General features: G+C 39.0%; 1 protein-coding gene across 1 annotated transcript in view; it reads right to left on the bottom strand.

Annotated features, from left to right (window-relative positions):
* ptprsa (protein tyrosine phosphatase receptor type Sa) overlaps nucleotides 1-12,746 on the bottom strand; it is a 267,112-nt gene extending 254,366 nt beyond the window's left edge. The window contains exon 1 of the mRNA XM_087783494.1: nucleotides 12,550-12,746. The gene's annotated coding sequence lies outside the window, so the exon portion shown is untranslated. The remainder of the gene's footprint in view (nucleotides 1-12,549) is intronic.
* Nucleotides 12,747-15,288: the final 2,542 nt, after the last annotated feature.

Genomic DNA, 15,288 nt, shown 5'->3' with positions numbered 1-15,288 from the left:
TGTTTACCCTTTTATTTAGAATTTTATTCTGTCTGGTCACTTCCTGTTTTCTCCACGACGACTTGGACTGATCGAGCATGATCACATGACAAAAATTAATAAATAAATCAAGTAATTTCCAAAACAAAAATGGTCTTAATCAAGGCAAATGTTATCTTCTTAAAAATGTTTTTTTTTTATTTAATATATTTATATTTGTTCTTTCCTAATGAGGTCACTAACCATGATCTTATGTTTATGTTTCATGTTTTTATCTACATCCATCAACTGAATTTGTTTTCCTCCCTCTTTTTTTCTTGGTATCTCCATCCTCTAATTCTTCTTCCAACTCTTTCTATTCTTTCCCATGATTCCGAAGCATCTTGCCTTCATAATTTTGTCTTTAAAATTCTTTGTGTCTCTAATTGAATCTCCTTTTTTTGGTTATTAACAATGAAAACTGAAATTTCGAACTGTCCTACATCACCACTGACAGTCTTCTTTAACCTGTTCCACCCTGACTGCACTCTCTTCTTCACCTTAATTGTATCTTCTGCTTTTTTTCGTCTGTCATCAAAGTTTGATTTAATTAGTTGTTTTCTGGATCTTTATGTAGTTTTACGGTAAGTTTGGGCAATTTTCCTTAATACTACGTGTTTTTTTTCCATCTTTAATTCTTTAAATTGTAACTAATATATTGATTTAAGTGTGTGTTAAATAGATGTTGGACTCTATTGTATCATCAGTGTCTGTTTGTACAAAACTCTCTTTTCATTGAAATATTGACATTAGAAAATGATCTTAAGCCCCGCCCACTGAAAACACTTTCTGGAGATGAAATCTTGTTTACCATAACCACACCCACTCTGCTGTGATTGGTCAAGTCTTACGTTTTTCACCGCGCATCATCAATCCCGGAAGTCTCCACCTCCAAGGGACTCGATGTGTAAACAAAGCGGGCGTGATTACAGCTGGCTTGAGGAGGAGTGAAGACATTATTACGGAATAATGGACTCCGCTCTCGTAACCTCTCGTTCGCCCTGATTTCAGACGTTGAACATTTTTAACTGCAGACTTTTTTTAAGGTTTCTGTCTCGTGTTCCTCCTTTTAAAAATAGAAAACAAACTGGAAGACTTTAACGAAAAAGACCAACCTGAGCGGGGAGCGTGGCTGGGAAACACAATGAGGAAAGCAAAGAAAAATGCACAGGCCCTAAAAAACAAAGGACGCCGTGAGGGAATACGAAGCCGAAAGGTTCACCTCTCATTAGCTCACCTGCCACCAAGCCGACACTAAACAGAGCGTTTCCCAAGGACAGGAATTAAACAAAGAAGCCGGTACCTTGCAGGGAAGTAACCGTGGCAACGGCAAGTTCGTCGTCATACACAACAAGCTTGCATCTGTCACTACCCCCTTCGCCCGGGAAGAGTGAGGGATGAAATAAATTAACTTTGACAAGAACTCTGTTCTTTCCTCAGTGGCCGGTTTGAGCGGAAAAAAAAGGAAAAAAAAAAAAAGTAGCTTTTTTTCTGAGGAATTGCCTTCCTGATAAAACTCTTATAAGATGATGGCCGAATTTGATATCAAACGGAATGAAGAGTGCGGTGAAATGAGTTGAATAAAAGCCTCTCTATTGTACTCGGCTTTTGAGTAATGAAGACCTTGATCAGACCCATTTTTGTCTGAAACGTCTGCATCAGTAAAACCTCTTTTCAGCTTTAAGTGTTTGATACAAAGTTCATATCATATTCTTGAACCAGTTTGGAGATTTAACGTTTAAAAAACACATATTTAAGAAACAACTTGAAAGGTAATAAGTGATTTGTTGTTGGTTATGTTATCGGGTTTCTTTTGTGAGTAAAAGGTACAAGTTAACAAGTATATTTAGTGAAAAAGTACCTCTCATTGAAACTAGTGATGTGTCGATGAAGCAGTGTCATATTTTTCAGAGGACAGTAGGGGGCGCCCTCAGCTTTAAAAACGAGGTTTCAATAAAATAACTTTTCAAAGCAATAGATTATAGAGTTAAGAGTGACAACTAGTGGACTCATGAGATAATGACACTGTTTTGTGAGGCTTCATCAGCACATCACATGTTCTTTGTTCTTGTTCTTTCTCTTTATTTCTCTTTGTTCTTGTTCTTATTTTTTATTGTTATGAATAATTGCTGTATTGCTGTGGCTAATTGGAAAAAACAATTTCCCGAAGGAGACCTCCTGAGGGATCAATAAAGTACCTACCTAACCTAACCTAACTACTAAACACTGAGATTGAATACTGTACTCAAGTCCCACGACCACATTACACATTTGGAACACAACAAGGCATCTTTAAAACACATTAAATACTAAAATACTCTCAGTATCTTTGCCAAAATTAAAAAGAATGCAACCACTGCAGTGAAACCGTTTCATGGTGATTGGACAAGCGTTGGAATATTAGACATAGTTCTATTGAGTTAATGACCCATTACTACAAAACATATTTTAACTTGATTATAATGCTAATATCAGTTCTGTCAACCAATGAAACACATTTCAACATGTATTTTTCAACAATTAACGCAATCTCTGATCTAATCCGAAAGTTGTATGTAACAGTGTCATTATTTCCTGAGTCCACTAGATGTCACTCTTTGCTCTACAATCTATTGTTTTGAAAAATTATTCTATTGAAAAATCACAACCTTTTAAAGCTGAGGGCGCCCCCTACTGTCCTCGGAAAATTATGACACTGTTTCATGAAGCTTCACCGACACATCACTAGTAGTCAGTGGACCAGCCTTTCAAAAAATGATCTCAGATTATTATCCTTGATTTATACCCACGTTTTCCTACGTTTTGACGTAAACTTCTGACTTTGGCTTGACTTGTCAACTATATTTAGAATGTTTTTCTCTTGTATATTAACCTTCAAATCCTAACACAAAGTGTGTATAACAATCCAAGTAAGTGGTCGTCATGAACCCTGTCAAAATCAGCTCCCACCTTAATCCTCCTCCACTAATAAGGTTAGAGACCCAGTCGGATCAACAAACCAAATCTGTCAATGGCCATCAAGCTCAATGAAACCGGGAGCCGGAACACATTCCAACAATCACAAAAAAAAAGAAAAAAAAGTGACCTAATTCAATCGTTTAACAAGCTGAGCTACGCTAATGAACACGGCTGCTCCTCTGCCACCGAAACAATACTCCTTTGGTCGCCAACGTCCCAAATGACGAGCATTTTTCTTTCCCTTTTTCTTAATCATCACCTAAAACCCAGAGAAAACACACCATTAAGCCGCAGGCGTTTGACTCGGAGGTTCTTTTCTTTAAGCTATCGAGCTGAAGAAAAAAAAACCTGGTTTTGTTAATCAAGAGAAGGCAAAAACAATTACTAGGAACCAATAATCAATGGCCTGGTGACAAACTGCCGATCCTCTCGGGGACGCTGGTGAAAAACGTGGTGTTACTAATTAAGAGAAATTCAACCTGTTTTTTATCGTTCCGCTGGTGTCACGACACTATTTAGCCACCTGCTGGATATAATCGAAATACAATTCTATCGTAGAAAAAAATGTTTTTACTCGTAAAACCCGAGGGAGTTCCAAATATACCGGGAGTACCCGGGTAGTTTTTTTTTTATGGCTCCTAAATCCGCGTTGCTTTTAATAGCGAAAGCTGTCTAAACTCTCCCGGATCAGAGATGCGCCCGGGAAGCGGGGAGGGGGAAACTAATCAGGTGATGGGAATTACAGCTTCAGGAAAAAGGGGGCTTGGTAGTGAACACCGAGGGAATCACATAAAACAAATCTGTCTGGATTTATGAGAGCCATGTGGGATCCTAATAGCCGAATATGGAACCGGCAAAACAAGAGAGGACTTAATGATACGTCGGGCCCTGGCTTGGAGAGTTTTGAAAAAAAAACCTTGTGAGAGAATCCTTTTAAATTGGGCTGGGATAAAATGTTTTTTTGGGAAGTAATAAGATACGTTTTGGAAAAACAAAGGAGGAACAAAAAGTGTATTTTCAAGTTGATGGTGGTCACAAGAGAAGGAGAGGCAGGGATAATGACCAGCGGTGAAGGCAGCCGAGCTGACATGCCTCCACTTAGCACAATGGCGAGCATAAGTCTGCCATGATCAATAGTTGCTCATGACTTGCTTTAAAAGGGTCCCATCCTCCACCCCTTCCTATCCATCTCTTCCTGCCTCATTTCCAGTCATCTCTTCCCTACTGTGTCATTTATAATTCCTAAGGCCCTTTTCCTCCGAGCATCAATGGAACTATTCTTCATTTGCTTTATCTTCTTTTTAACTTCTTCCCTCTCTTTACAGGGCTTTTATCCAGCGACTCGTTCTCCTCTTTATTTCCCTTTTTTAGCTTTTACCTCGTAAATCTCGACCGAGGCGTCACGATCCATCAGACATTTTATTGTTTGCAATGTTCTCTCATTATTCACGTGTCTTGAATTGCGGTTTAATGTCATGGTAATGTTACATCGTCAGACTTTAACCGTGAAAGGGGATCTCGCTGTTCTGTTCTCGGAAAAATGACTTTTTCACAACCTTCCTCAAAAGTTTGGGCACGTTATTTTATAACAGCAGTTGCACCGAATAACACAAAGAATGAAGAACTAGGTGTGTCAAATGATTTTGATTTAAATGATTACTAGTGATGTGTCGATGAAGCTTCATGAAACAGTGTGATTAGTTATGAGTCCACTAGATGTCACTATTTACTGTATAATCCATTGCTTTGAAAAGCTGTTCTATTATAACCTCACATCATTTTTCAGATGATGGCGCCCCCTACTGTCGTCTGAAAAATATGACACTGTTTCATGAAGCTTCATCAACACATCACTAATGATTACAGTCATAATTATAATTATGAAAATATATATTATTCAGTCCTACTAAAGATTGGAAAGCACATTACTTTGTTCTCTTAAATATTGATTTTAAATGATAAAAAAGGTTCAGGGACTTTCTCAGATATTTTCAGGGAAGATTTAAAAAGTAGTTCAAATTTTGACATAATCATGTTTTAAGATGTCTAATACCAAACAACGGAGATGACAAAGTTTACTACATCATTGCAAGCAGTGTCATTATTTCCTGAGTCCACTAGATGTCACTCTTTGCTCTATAATCTATTGCTTTGAAAAACTATTCTATTGAAACCTCACATCCTTTTTTATCAGATAATGCCACCCACTAGACAACTAGTGTTCAATAGAGATGAGCTGGTGAAGCTTCATGAAACAGTGTCATATTTTTCAGTGGACAGTAGGGGGCGCCCTCAGTTTAAAAATGATGTGATTTTTCAAAACAATAACTTTTCAAAGCAATAGATTATAGAGCAAAGAGTGACATCTAGTGGACTAAGTAAATAATGACACTGTTTCATGAAGCTTCATCGACACATTGTTTTTTTGGTGTTACGGGCAGAAATGTCCAAATGACGGTCGCAAACAGGGCTCACTTTCTCAAATCGAAATAAAAAAAAACATCCAAATTTTGTGTAAACTATAACTCTAATAGATAACTCATAGATACATATTTGTAAATGTTGTACATTTTGTATATACTGTATATTCGTGAATTACCAAGTTTTTACATTTAGAATTATATTTGTATTGTATTCTTATTTAGGTATTTTATTCAACTATTCTTTTGTGCTCTTTCTTGTTATTTTTTTTTACCCCTGATGCTAATGTTACTAAAATTTCCCCTCGTGGAACTAATAAATGAAAATAAAATCTAATCCTTGTGCGGTTGAGCTCGGTCCGTGTTTGGGCGTCTCTACTGCAAAAGTTTATAGAATTTACAAGTCTTTAAAACCCTGCTTCAATGTTTCCCGACGGCGTTCAAAATGTCTCGGCGACCGGACGCCGAACCTTCTCCACTCGCGGCTTCCACGCTGCAGGTCATGTTGTTGCGTCCCAGTGGAAGCTCGCCCAGCGATCGCCATCAATTATTAAAGCCACTTGGTCAAGCACACTCAGTCTAAATGGATTATTGTTGAAGGAATCAATCCTGGCGCGTGAGGGTTTTTATCAGGACTGATAGCTCGGAAAGTCACTGAAAAAAAACGGGCGACCCGTCTTCAGAAGTCCACGCGGGAGGATCCCCCCGAATGATGCCTCTTCACGAGCAGCTGAATTAAATATAAACATCAAGGGCGGGCGGATGAATCATTCATACGTTATCCTTTTGACTGTAGTAACCAGACAAGACAACGTTTTGTTCTTCATGTCATCCTACGGATGCATCATCGGCTGACATGCCAACGACCTCGCTCGCCGGCCCCTGAGAAGTATCCACCAATAACCCGCCGCCGGTCGTCACGGGCAACAAAAGGGGGCTTGAGCATGTTGAATTGCTGCCGTGACCTTCAAGAGTTATGACCCTCGAGGCTAGATTCCGGCTGCTGTGGCAAATAACCCTCCGCCAGCCTCGTCCCCCGGGAGATTTACATCTGTCTCATCCATTCCCGGATCTCCTAATTGTCTTGCTCTCCAGAAAAACATGCCTTCGCACCGACACGCGAAGAATGGCGAGGGTTATCTCGGTGATGAATTGTTATTATTGCCGTGTGTTTTCACCCCCCGAGGCGCTACCTGTGTTCTCATCATCTTTGCTTAAGCTGAAAATGAAAATGTGTTTACCAAGTTTATATCTGGACCACGGAAGCAGGAACACAAATCTAAAGTTTCTCTCCGGGCTGGCTCTCACATCAAAGTGATCATTAATTCACTACACTGGCACTGGAAATACACACTCCGACACAAATCGGATTTATTTATTTAATACTAACGCAATGTGCTGAGAGAGAGATTTTTGCACCCGATGCTTAGAAAGAGAGTTAAGTATATACAATATTTTCAAAGGCAGAGAAGAAGAAAAACTTTTAAAATGCATTTTGAGATTTGTTTTCTTGGTAGTGATGTGTTGATGAAGCTTCATGAAACAGTGTCATATTTTTAAGAGGACAGTAGGGGGCGCCCTCATCTTAGAAAATGATGTGATGTTTCAATAGAATAGCTTTTCAAAGCAATAGATTATAGAGCAAAGAGTGACATCTAGTGGACTCAGGAGATAATGACACTGTTTCATGAAGCTTCATCGACACTTTCTACGATATTTGTAGTTTGTTGATCATCATCAAATACTATCAATTATAAAGCTTTAATAATATAGTTAAGATAAAACATACTTTTAAAACGAAAAAAGATCATTTGGCAAAAATGGACCAAATTCACAGTGAAACCACAAACAAATCCACAAATTATTAAACAGCAAAATATAAACTTAAATGGATAGTTCTCCTACAATTTTAGGGGGTCAAATTACAAGGCATGTCCAAATAGTTGTGACTTTAGCTTTGCTTTATCCAAAAACACACACAAGAAAACGTCCACATTTTTGGTGAACTGTGTTCTTAGTGGCGTTTTTAAGTCGTACAATAATTTAATTCTGGTGCCAGTTGAGTTTGAGACTCTTTGGCGTAACAGACTTTTTGAACCAACATTCATTTATAATATACATATGAGCACCTCCTCGAACCTTTCTACTTTATACCACTTATTCATTATTACTACTCCAGTACAAGCACTAATTCAAAAGCACTGTTTTCACAGAAGAGAAAACTTTCTTCCTCTATTTATTAAAAATCAACTAATGTGAAAACCCAACTCTCTTGACTCACATTTAGTAAATGATAAAGTCTTCCTCTCCAAGATGCTGTAAGTTCGTCATCATGACCATGTACTTACTTTAGAAAATGTGTCTGAAATCACGGCGAAAGAGAGGTTACGAGAGTCCATTATGACGTAATAATGGCTACACTCCTCCTCCAGTCAGCTGTAATCACACCCCGCTTTGTTTACATAACAAGTCCCTTGGCGGTGGAGACTTCCCCGATTGATGATGCGAGGTGACAAACCTTGATGTTTCACCAATCGCAGCAGAGTGGGCGTGGTTATAGTAAACACGATTAAATCTCCAGAAGTGTTTTCAGTGGGCGGGGCTTAAGATTTTGCCACTTTTGAACACATGGAACCAGACTTGGAAACGTCTCTCACTTGTCCCCACGACATTTTTCCCTCCAGCGTTCCCCGCATCAATGTTTCCACCAGAGAAGAAATGAAACACATCAAACCCCGTAAAAATGTCAAGCTGAAAACGACGGGTCCGAATCAGGTCAGGAGTCTTCATGGGAACATTTCTTCTCGACCCTTATTCTGGCGACACCTTCCCTAAAAGAGCTTATATCTTCGCCTGATTTTTTAAAGGTGTCACACCAAGAAAAAAAAAGAGAAGGCGCGATATTTCTTCCAAGCCTGATAGAATATTCCAGCGGGCATTTGCATAGGGATGTGCAGACCATATGTTCCCTGACAAGATATACCGTAGAAGACGGCAGCGTTTGGACAGCGAGATGTCTGTCAAGTTACACTGGCTTTGCATTTTCTTCAGCGATTACTTTGACGTCGTGGAACACCCGTTGGGTTTTGATTTAAAAAAATAAATAAAACCTGGTTCACATCGTTTCCGTCTCCGCAGGTGAAGGAGAAACGTTTGCGTGAAGGTGACAGCTAACAAGCGCTCGGCTGGTAATTAGACGGCACGCGTTGGCGAAGCTTCTCGTGGCACCGAACTTCATGATCAAATATTTTTTTCTCCGCTTAACCGTCTCCTTTTCCCACATTCACCATCTTTTTTTTTAAAAGCCGTCAGCTATCTATTTCCATTTTGACTGTATAATCGACATCGTCTCACACGAGGATTATAACGAGACGACAGATCGGGAGCCAAGGTTCAACCGGAGATGACGGCGATAAGCGTTTTTTTTTTTTTTGTGAGTAAGCTAGTTTTTTTTTTGGTGTTTTTTAAGGTCCACCCCTGACACTTTGTACTCACCATCCTTCCGCTTGTCGTCGGCGGACGAAGGAAAAAATTGACGCGTGAGTGATTGAGGTGCGTTTTTCTAGGATAAACAACGTACACTTGCAATTCAATCACCAGCCTCATACATACAGAGAGGCTGGCTGATTGATGTCATCTTCGGGAGCGTGAAATAAACAATCCCTCATCCCGTACACTTAAAGTCACCTGACTGCAAGGTGACCTTAATCACTCTTTTGTTTTTTGGGAAATACGTGTCGGAACAACCGGAGTTTTCGTCCCACACAAGTCGCTCGGATGTACGTGATCAGCACATTTTCTTTAGTGCTCTTGAACCCGATGACATTGAATATGATTGATTAGTTTGTTTATTATTCTTTCAATGAAAAGTTGTATTAACTCATCAAACAGCAGGATTATTCAGCTTGAATTCTACTGTATGAAAAATAAAGTCAGTGTCTTTTGTATCTGGTCCATTTCATGTAAAAATGTACTTTAAGAAATCCACATTTTTGATTAAGTGTTACATAATGCATTTGTTCAATGTCCTTGTAAATATAAAGCAGTACTATTCAGCTTTTAACCAAAGATCTGAAGAGTTTCTCCATCTGTCAAAAGTCCCAAATACACTAGTACTCATCTTTTTTACAGTAATAATCACAATTTATGTCCATTCCACAGTGATACATCCTTACAAATGTGACGACATCACTCAAGTGCTGTGCCTCAAATTGTGCATTTCTCTAAGTGCACTGCTTTACAGTACACTGTAAGACAGTGCACTTGCTTCCGTAGTGCACTAATTTCAACATGGAGTACTGTCTCAAATCAAACACTACACACTTACAGGAAATGACTCAACAGCTTCTTCTTCTTCTACTACTTTTTAACACTGATAGTAACCAGCTGTTGAAACACTATCACACACTTGACAGCGCTTTTCACCAATTGAAACAAGTTATTATTGTTGTTGTGTTGTTTTGTGGTACAATTAGTGTTTTCACAAGACATTTACGCCTTTGTTTATATGTTTTTTATTCAAGATTAAAAAATAATTTAAGGATTTCTCCAAACAAATGTCAAAACTACAACAAATCAAGGGTATTTTACTTAAGAAAAAATATTGCATTTCTTCTCAAAAGGAGTGCATTTTGTCCTGTAGGGGGTGGTAAAGATGAGTACTATATAAGAGTGAACACCTGGGTTACAATAAGAAGGATAATATTGATTTAGGAATCAGGCTTGGTCTCTGTGAGGAAGAAATCCCAAAGAAAAATTGCAACAGTACTGTAGAGTGACCCAACTTTTTGGTTTTTCAATGGTTTTTTTTTCCAGCTCCTTACTTCAGTGTTGTCATCAGTCCTGGCAACAGTGGACCTCACTTACCTTCTGCTAAGATCTACGTCATCCCTAAAGAAGCCAGACTTGTATATGATGGAGGACTGGCTAAGATTCGCCTCCACCTGAACCCTTGACTACAACGACCAGGGAAACTACGGACAGTGAGAACGAAGAACCGTCAGCAATAGACCATATAGCAGAGGGGTTCCTCAGGGATCTGTCCTTATCACCTTTTGTTTCATTCCTTACTCTGCAAATCTCATGCTTCACATCTTTTTGAGAAATGATCTAATGACTTCCAAGAGTTCAGCCTCATCTCAGATGGACACGAAGAACATTAACAGATGGCTCAAAATCACCACCAAATATATCTTGTGGTTTATTTATCGAACATTGTTTGTATCCTTCCTGACTCAGGGACGGAATATTATGCCGTTTAACAGGTGCAATGTCGTCGAGTCCCTCTATGGAAAAACCTTCTTTAAAAAAAACCTTCTTGTCCTTTTCTGTTTTATTTCATGTCATTTGCCAGAGAAGCAACATCGAATGAGATCAGACTGCATCAGATCAGACCAGTCCGTCACTTCCTGGTCTTATCTTGGACTAAGAATATTATTAACGCCATCTTCAAGATTCATGTTTCTAAAAAATCACGTATCACTCCATCAACACAATAGAAACACTCAAAACGACTGACGATCTTAAGTGTTTCTTAACCCAAGTCTTCTCTACATTAAAAAAACAACCTCTAATTATATCTATAAAACAAAAATACACCCAGACATATTCCGGCAAGTGATCATGTCGTACACGGCTATTTGAGTGCTCTATGAACAAACGCTGTGTGAGGAGACGCTTCATAAAACATATACAGTCCATTAAGTCTGAAGTGAGGACTGTCGTAATGGCTGTCCTTCCGCTCGCCTCGGTTAAGGCAGCAGAGAATGAGTAACTCCCTCCTGTCATTGTTATTGGGCAGCACCACGTCTTCATATCCACCTTTTAAGTGCCTCCAGTCTCGAGGTACCGTCAAACTTTTTCATACTCAGTGTGGTTTTTACACACAATTTATCTTGAATGAGGCCAAACTTCAAGTTGTAATTGAAACATTTTTTTTTCTTTTTTTCGCCCGGAAAAGGGGGAAAGTCAAGAAGCGTGTGATTGGATGCCTGAATAAATCTGTGGTGGCATAAGTCCACGAATTGTAGAAAAAAAGAAGAAATGTTTTGGAGCATTTCCAGGAGGGGTTGGTGTGTGCTCGCCCTCGGACAAAACCAGGGCTGGATGTTGTACCTGCTTCTCCCCAACGCTCCTGGGCATTCTGTTGCATATATGTGTGTGTGTGTGTGTGTCTGTGTGTGTGTGTGTGTCATTCCGAATTTTTCACGTGACGGAGCATAACAGGGAATTGTAATACACAGAAACATCATAAATTTGATTACATTACATCGCGGCGCACGCCTCTGAGCCATTTCCAGACGCCATAAAAAGCCGTAACTAAGTTACCACAGGCTCGGAGAAAAATGAATAAAGCCATTTTCTTTAACAGCCTGGGCGGCGGCGGCGAAAGGGATTGTTTCCTGATTTGAGCTTTTCAAATGCAGGACGCCATCAACGCAATGAAGGCATTTAAGAGCATTTCACAACTTCAACCCAACCTCATAAAGCAAATGACTGTGAGGGTTTGAAGGTTTACCACACAAGCTTTTTGGTAATAAAATATTCAAAAGCTTTTTTCCTTTTTTTTTTTTTTCAAACTATGCAATCTTGTTTCAATCACCAGTGGTACCGGAAAAAACCCACAGCCTTTTTGCTGTGGTTCAACAGAGAGTTTAAGAGGCGCCCCTTAAAAATTGAGATTCATTTGCGCCACTGAAGGATGCGCAAATAATCCGGACGCAAAAAGAGAAACAAGTCAAATGAAAAAACGCAAACATTAGTTTAAGTATAAAGAAAATAAATCGTGTTGCTTCTATAATAGAGTGTTTTTTTTGACTGGCTTCTTCTGTGTGAGTAAAAAAAAAGATGATTTTGCGAGCGAGCGGTGGATGGACGTGCACGCGCGTTCGCGCACACTCCCCCCCCCACACACACACATACATGAATGTGTGCCCTGTTTCTCCAAAAAGTGCTGCGGTAACTAAAGATGCTGAGGATGCCATGGTACCAGCCTCAGCATCAGCACCATCTTTGCGGAGGCAGGAGTCCGCTCCCCCGCGGAGTCCACGGGACAATAAAAAAAAAAACCTTCCACTGAAACTCGTTTTTTCTTTTTGTCTCTCGACAATAAAACACCTGCGTTAAATACATCCAACAACGCGACTTTACATACCTTTTTTTCCCGTCAGTCTTTTAGGTTTTTTTTTTTTCCTCTCCTCGTGTAAAACCCTCACGTCTTCATCGTAACACACAAAAAAAAGATAATCCGCGGGTTTTTAAAATATGCTCGGAAAAGGAAAAAAAAAGGTCCGTGGTTCCAAGAGTGCACTACGGTTGGCCAGATCTTTAGAATCCAGCCCAGGAGTTGCTCGGCTCGGACGCGTCTGAGCGCAGAGTCGCTCCCTCAGCTCCAGCCTTCGTGCGCACTTGGAGGAGGAAAAGCAGATCTCGGTCCACGCAGGGAAGCTGAAGGAATGATGTCATGCGTCCGGCCCTCCCTCTCTCCAGCCAACCCCTCAGCACACATGTCTCTCCATCTTCTCACATCAGCCTTTTCTTCCTCGGATGGTTCAACACACCCAGATTTGTTCTCGAGATCTTATTGACATTGGATTCATGAATCTAGTTTTTTTTTTTTTTAACCTTTTTTTAAAAAAAAAAAAACTCGACTGAAGTTTAGGATTGGTCATTGTCCACGCTGGCAAAGTGTCACATCTCGTGACTATTATTTTATAGATGAGGTTTATTGTGCTGATCACACCACAGACACCTTTTTTTTTTTTTGCCCTGTGGTCAGCGGCGATCAATAATGACATTTGCTTGTTTTATAGTCTGATTTCAGCTTCAAAGCACATTTTCTCCTGGAAATATATATATATATATATTTTAGACTAGATATTAGTCTTCAGGTGCCATTTTAACAAGACAAATACAAAATGGTCTCTTTTGACTGAAAATAAATTCAAATTTAGTTTAAGTTTAATTAAAAAAAGTATTTTGTTTTAATAGGTTCGTGGGAGCTTCATGTATTTTATAAATGTATGTTTAAAAGTGGAAGATTTCTTAAACAATGACTTTGAAATATGAGGTATTTAATTCACAACACTTATTAGTTTAGAATTAGTTTAATGTTCATTTTAAATTCATTCAGAGGTCATTCAATTAAAACAAAAGGCTCGAGCTTTAAAGAGCAACTATATATGCTATTAATCTCCCTTTATGTCACACAATATTTAATATTCAATCACTCAGCCTCATTTCAACAAAGGGTTGGGATTATTTTCAGTATTAATTTGTTCTTTTTAGAGTTATAGACAAAAATGTTTGTTCATTTTAATGTAGCGACTGGAGCTCAGTTGTCTTTGTCTTCATCTTCGTCCAAAAAGACACTTAAAAACATCCAAATACCTCCATACTGCTCGTCTGTAACGTCCCTCTTGTGTTGAAGCCTCGACAATAGGAATTGCTCCGATAAAATTAAACAAGTCTATATTTTAAACTTGTTTTTTTTTTCCAGAAGGTCCCAAGCTATCAGAGTTAATCTTGCACACTGACACCTGCAATGTGTTTTAATGAAGATGAACTTCTAGCTGGAGCAGAGACTCGGAGCATCTGCTAAAAACAAAACAAAAATATAAACTATAACCCTAAAACAAGAGGGACGTTACAGACGAGCAGTATGGAGGTATTTGGATGTTTTTAAGTGTCTTTTTGGACAAAGATGAAGACTAACATAACTGAGCTCCAGTCGCTACATTAAAATGAACAAACATTTTTGTCTATAACTCTAAAAAACAACAGATTACTCTGAAAATAATCCCAACCCTTAGTCGACATGAAACTAAAACAGACAGAAGGTTACATTCCTGATACAACACTCGTTGATATAAAGCCGATAACCTTTTTCCATTGTTCAAGGAAATCCTACATTTTCTCCAAACTGGTACATAAACGCAAGATCAGAATGGTGGTGACAACACATCTGATTGGTCAGTGAATGAAAGCCTTTCTCTGGGAGAGGTTTTCGTACACTGGATAAAAAGCTTATTTTTAAGAGTCAGTCTGGCTGGAGTTCTAGCCTCTGTTTAGTCTTTTTACACTTGAAAACAACATTTTGAGCTCTTGAGTTTAAATGTAAACCCTTAGCAATGAAAACCTTTCTTCGCAGGAACACAGTTAAAAATGAAAGCAGTTAAGAAATTGACTAACTTTAAAGAAAACCAACTGGTTCCTGTAATAATGGTAGTGGACTTATAGAAATTATTCACAGCACAACAAAATCAAGAACAATTCAGACCAAGTCCGAGCAGGAGAGCTGACTTTGTGACGACTACATAGCTGGATTTTCACAATAAAACATGATCCTGCGGTGGTCAAACATGGTAAGAGGACTGGAAGTTGGTGAACAATAGCGAGATCATAACTGACATGTGGTTCTCTAGATAGGCTCATCCCTACTGTAGGAGGCCTGCCTGAATGTACCACTACCCAACCTTGTTATATGTATATTAATATAAATATATATAAAGACACAAGTGTATGTGAAACCTCTAAATGCTAATTTAATTTGTGGACAGGCTGATTGTCTGCCCGATGTCCTTATTCCCTTTTATAAGTCCTGTTTATTTTGGTGGAAAATGTAAATAGAAATTTAAGTAAAACGCTTCACAATGACTGAACAGGCAATAAGGTGTTTTTGCATCCTGACTTTGCTGCTGGCTGCTTGCTAAATAGAAACCAGGGAGTGGAAAAAAAAAAAAAAGGACTGCGAGGGCATTTAATCAATCAACCTCAGCTGCAGGTTTTACTTAATCAAATCTTTAAAGTGGCAGCGCTGCTTCTTTCCTCTTTGTGTTTTTTCTGTTAACATGCTGCCATGGGGTCTCACGTCCTTCCAAACGTCTCTGTCACA

Source organism: Callionymus lyra, chromosome 2, assembly GCF_982586985.1.
Source record: "Callionymus lyra chromosome 2, fCalLyr1.hap1.1, whole genome shotgun sequence".
NCBI classification, from domain to species: Eukaryota; Metazoa; Chordata; class Actinopteri; order Syngnathiformes; family Callionymidae; genus Callionymus; species Callionymus lyra.
The sequence above is the reverse complement of the archived record's forward strand: the minus strand, read 5'-3'. Positions and strand labels throughout refer to the sequence as shown.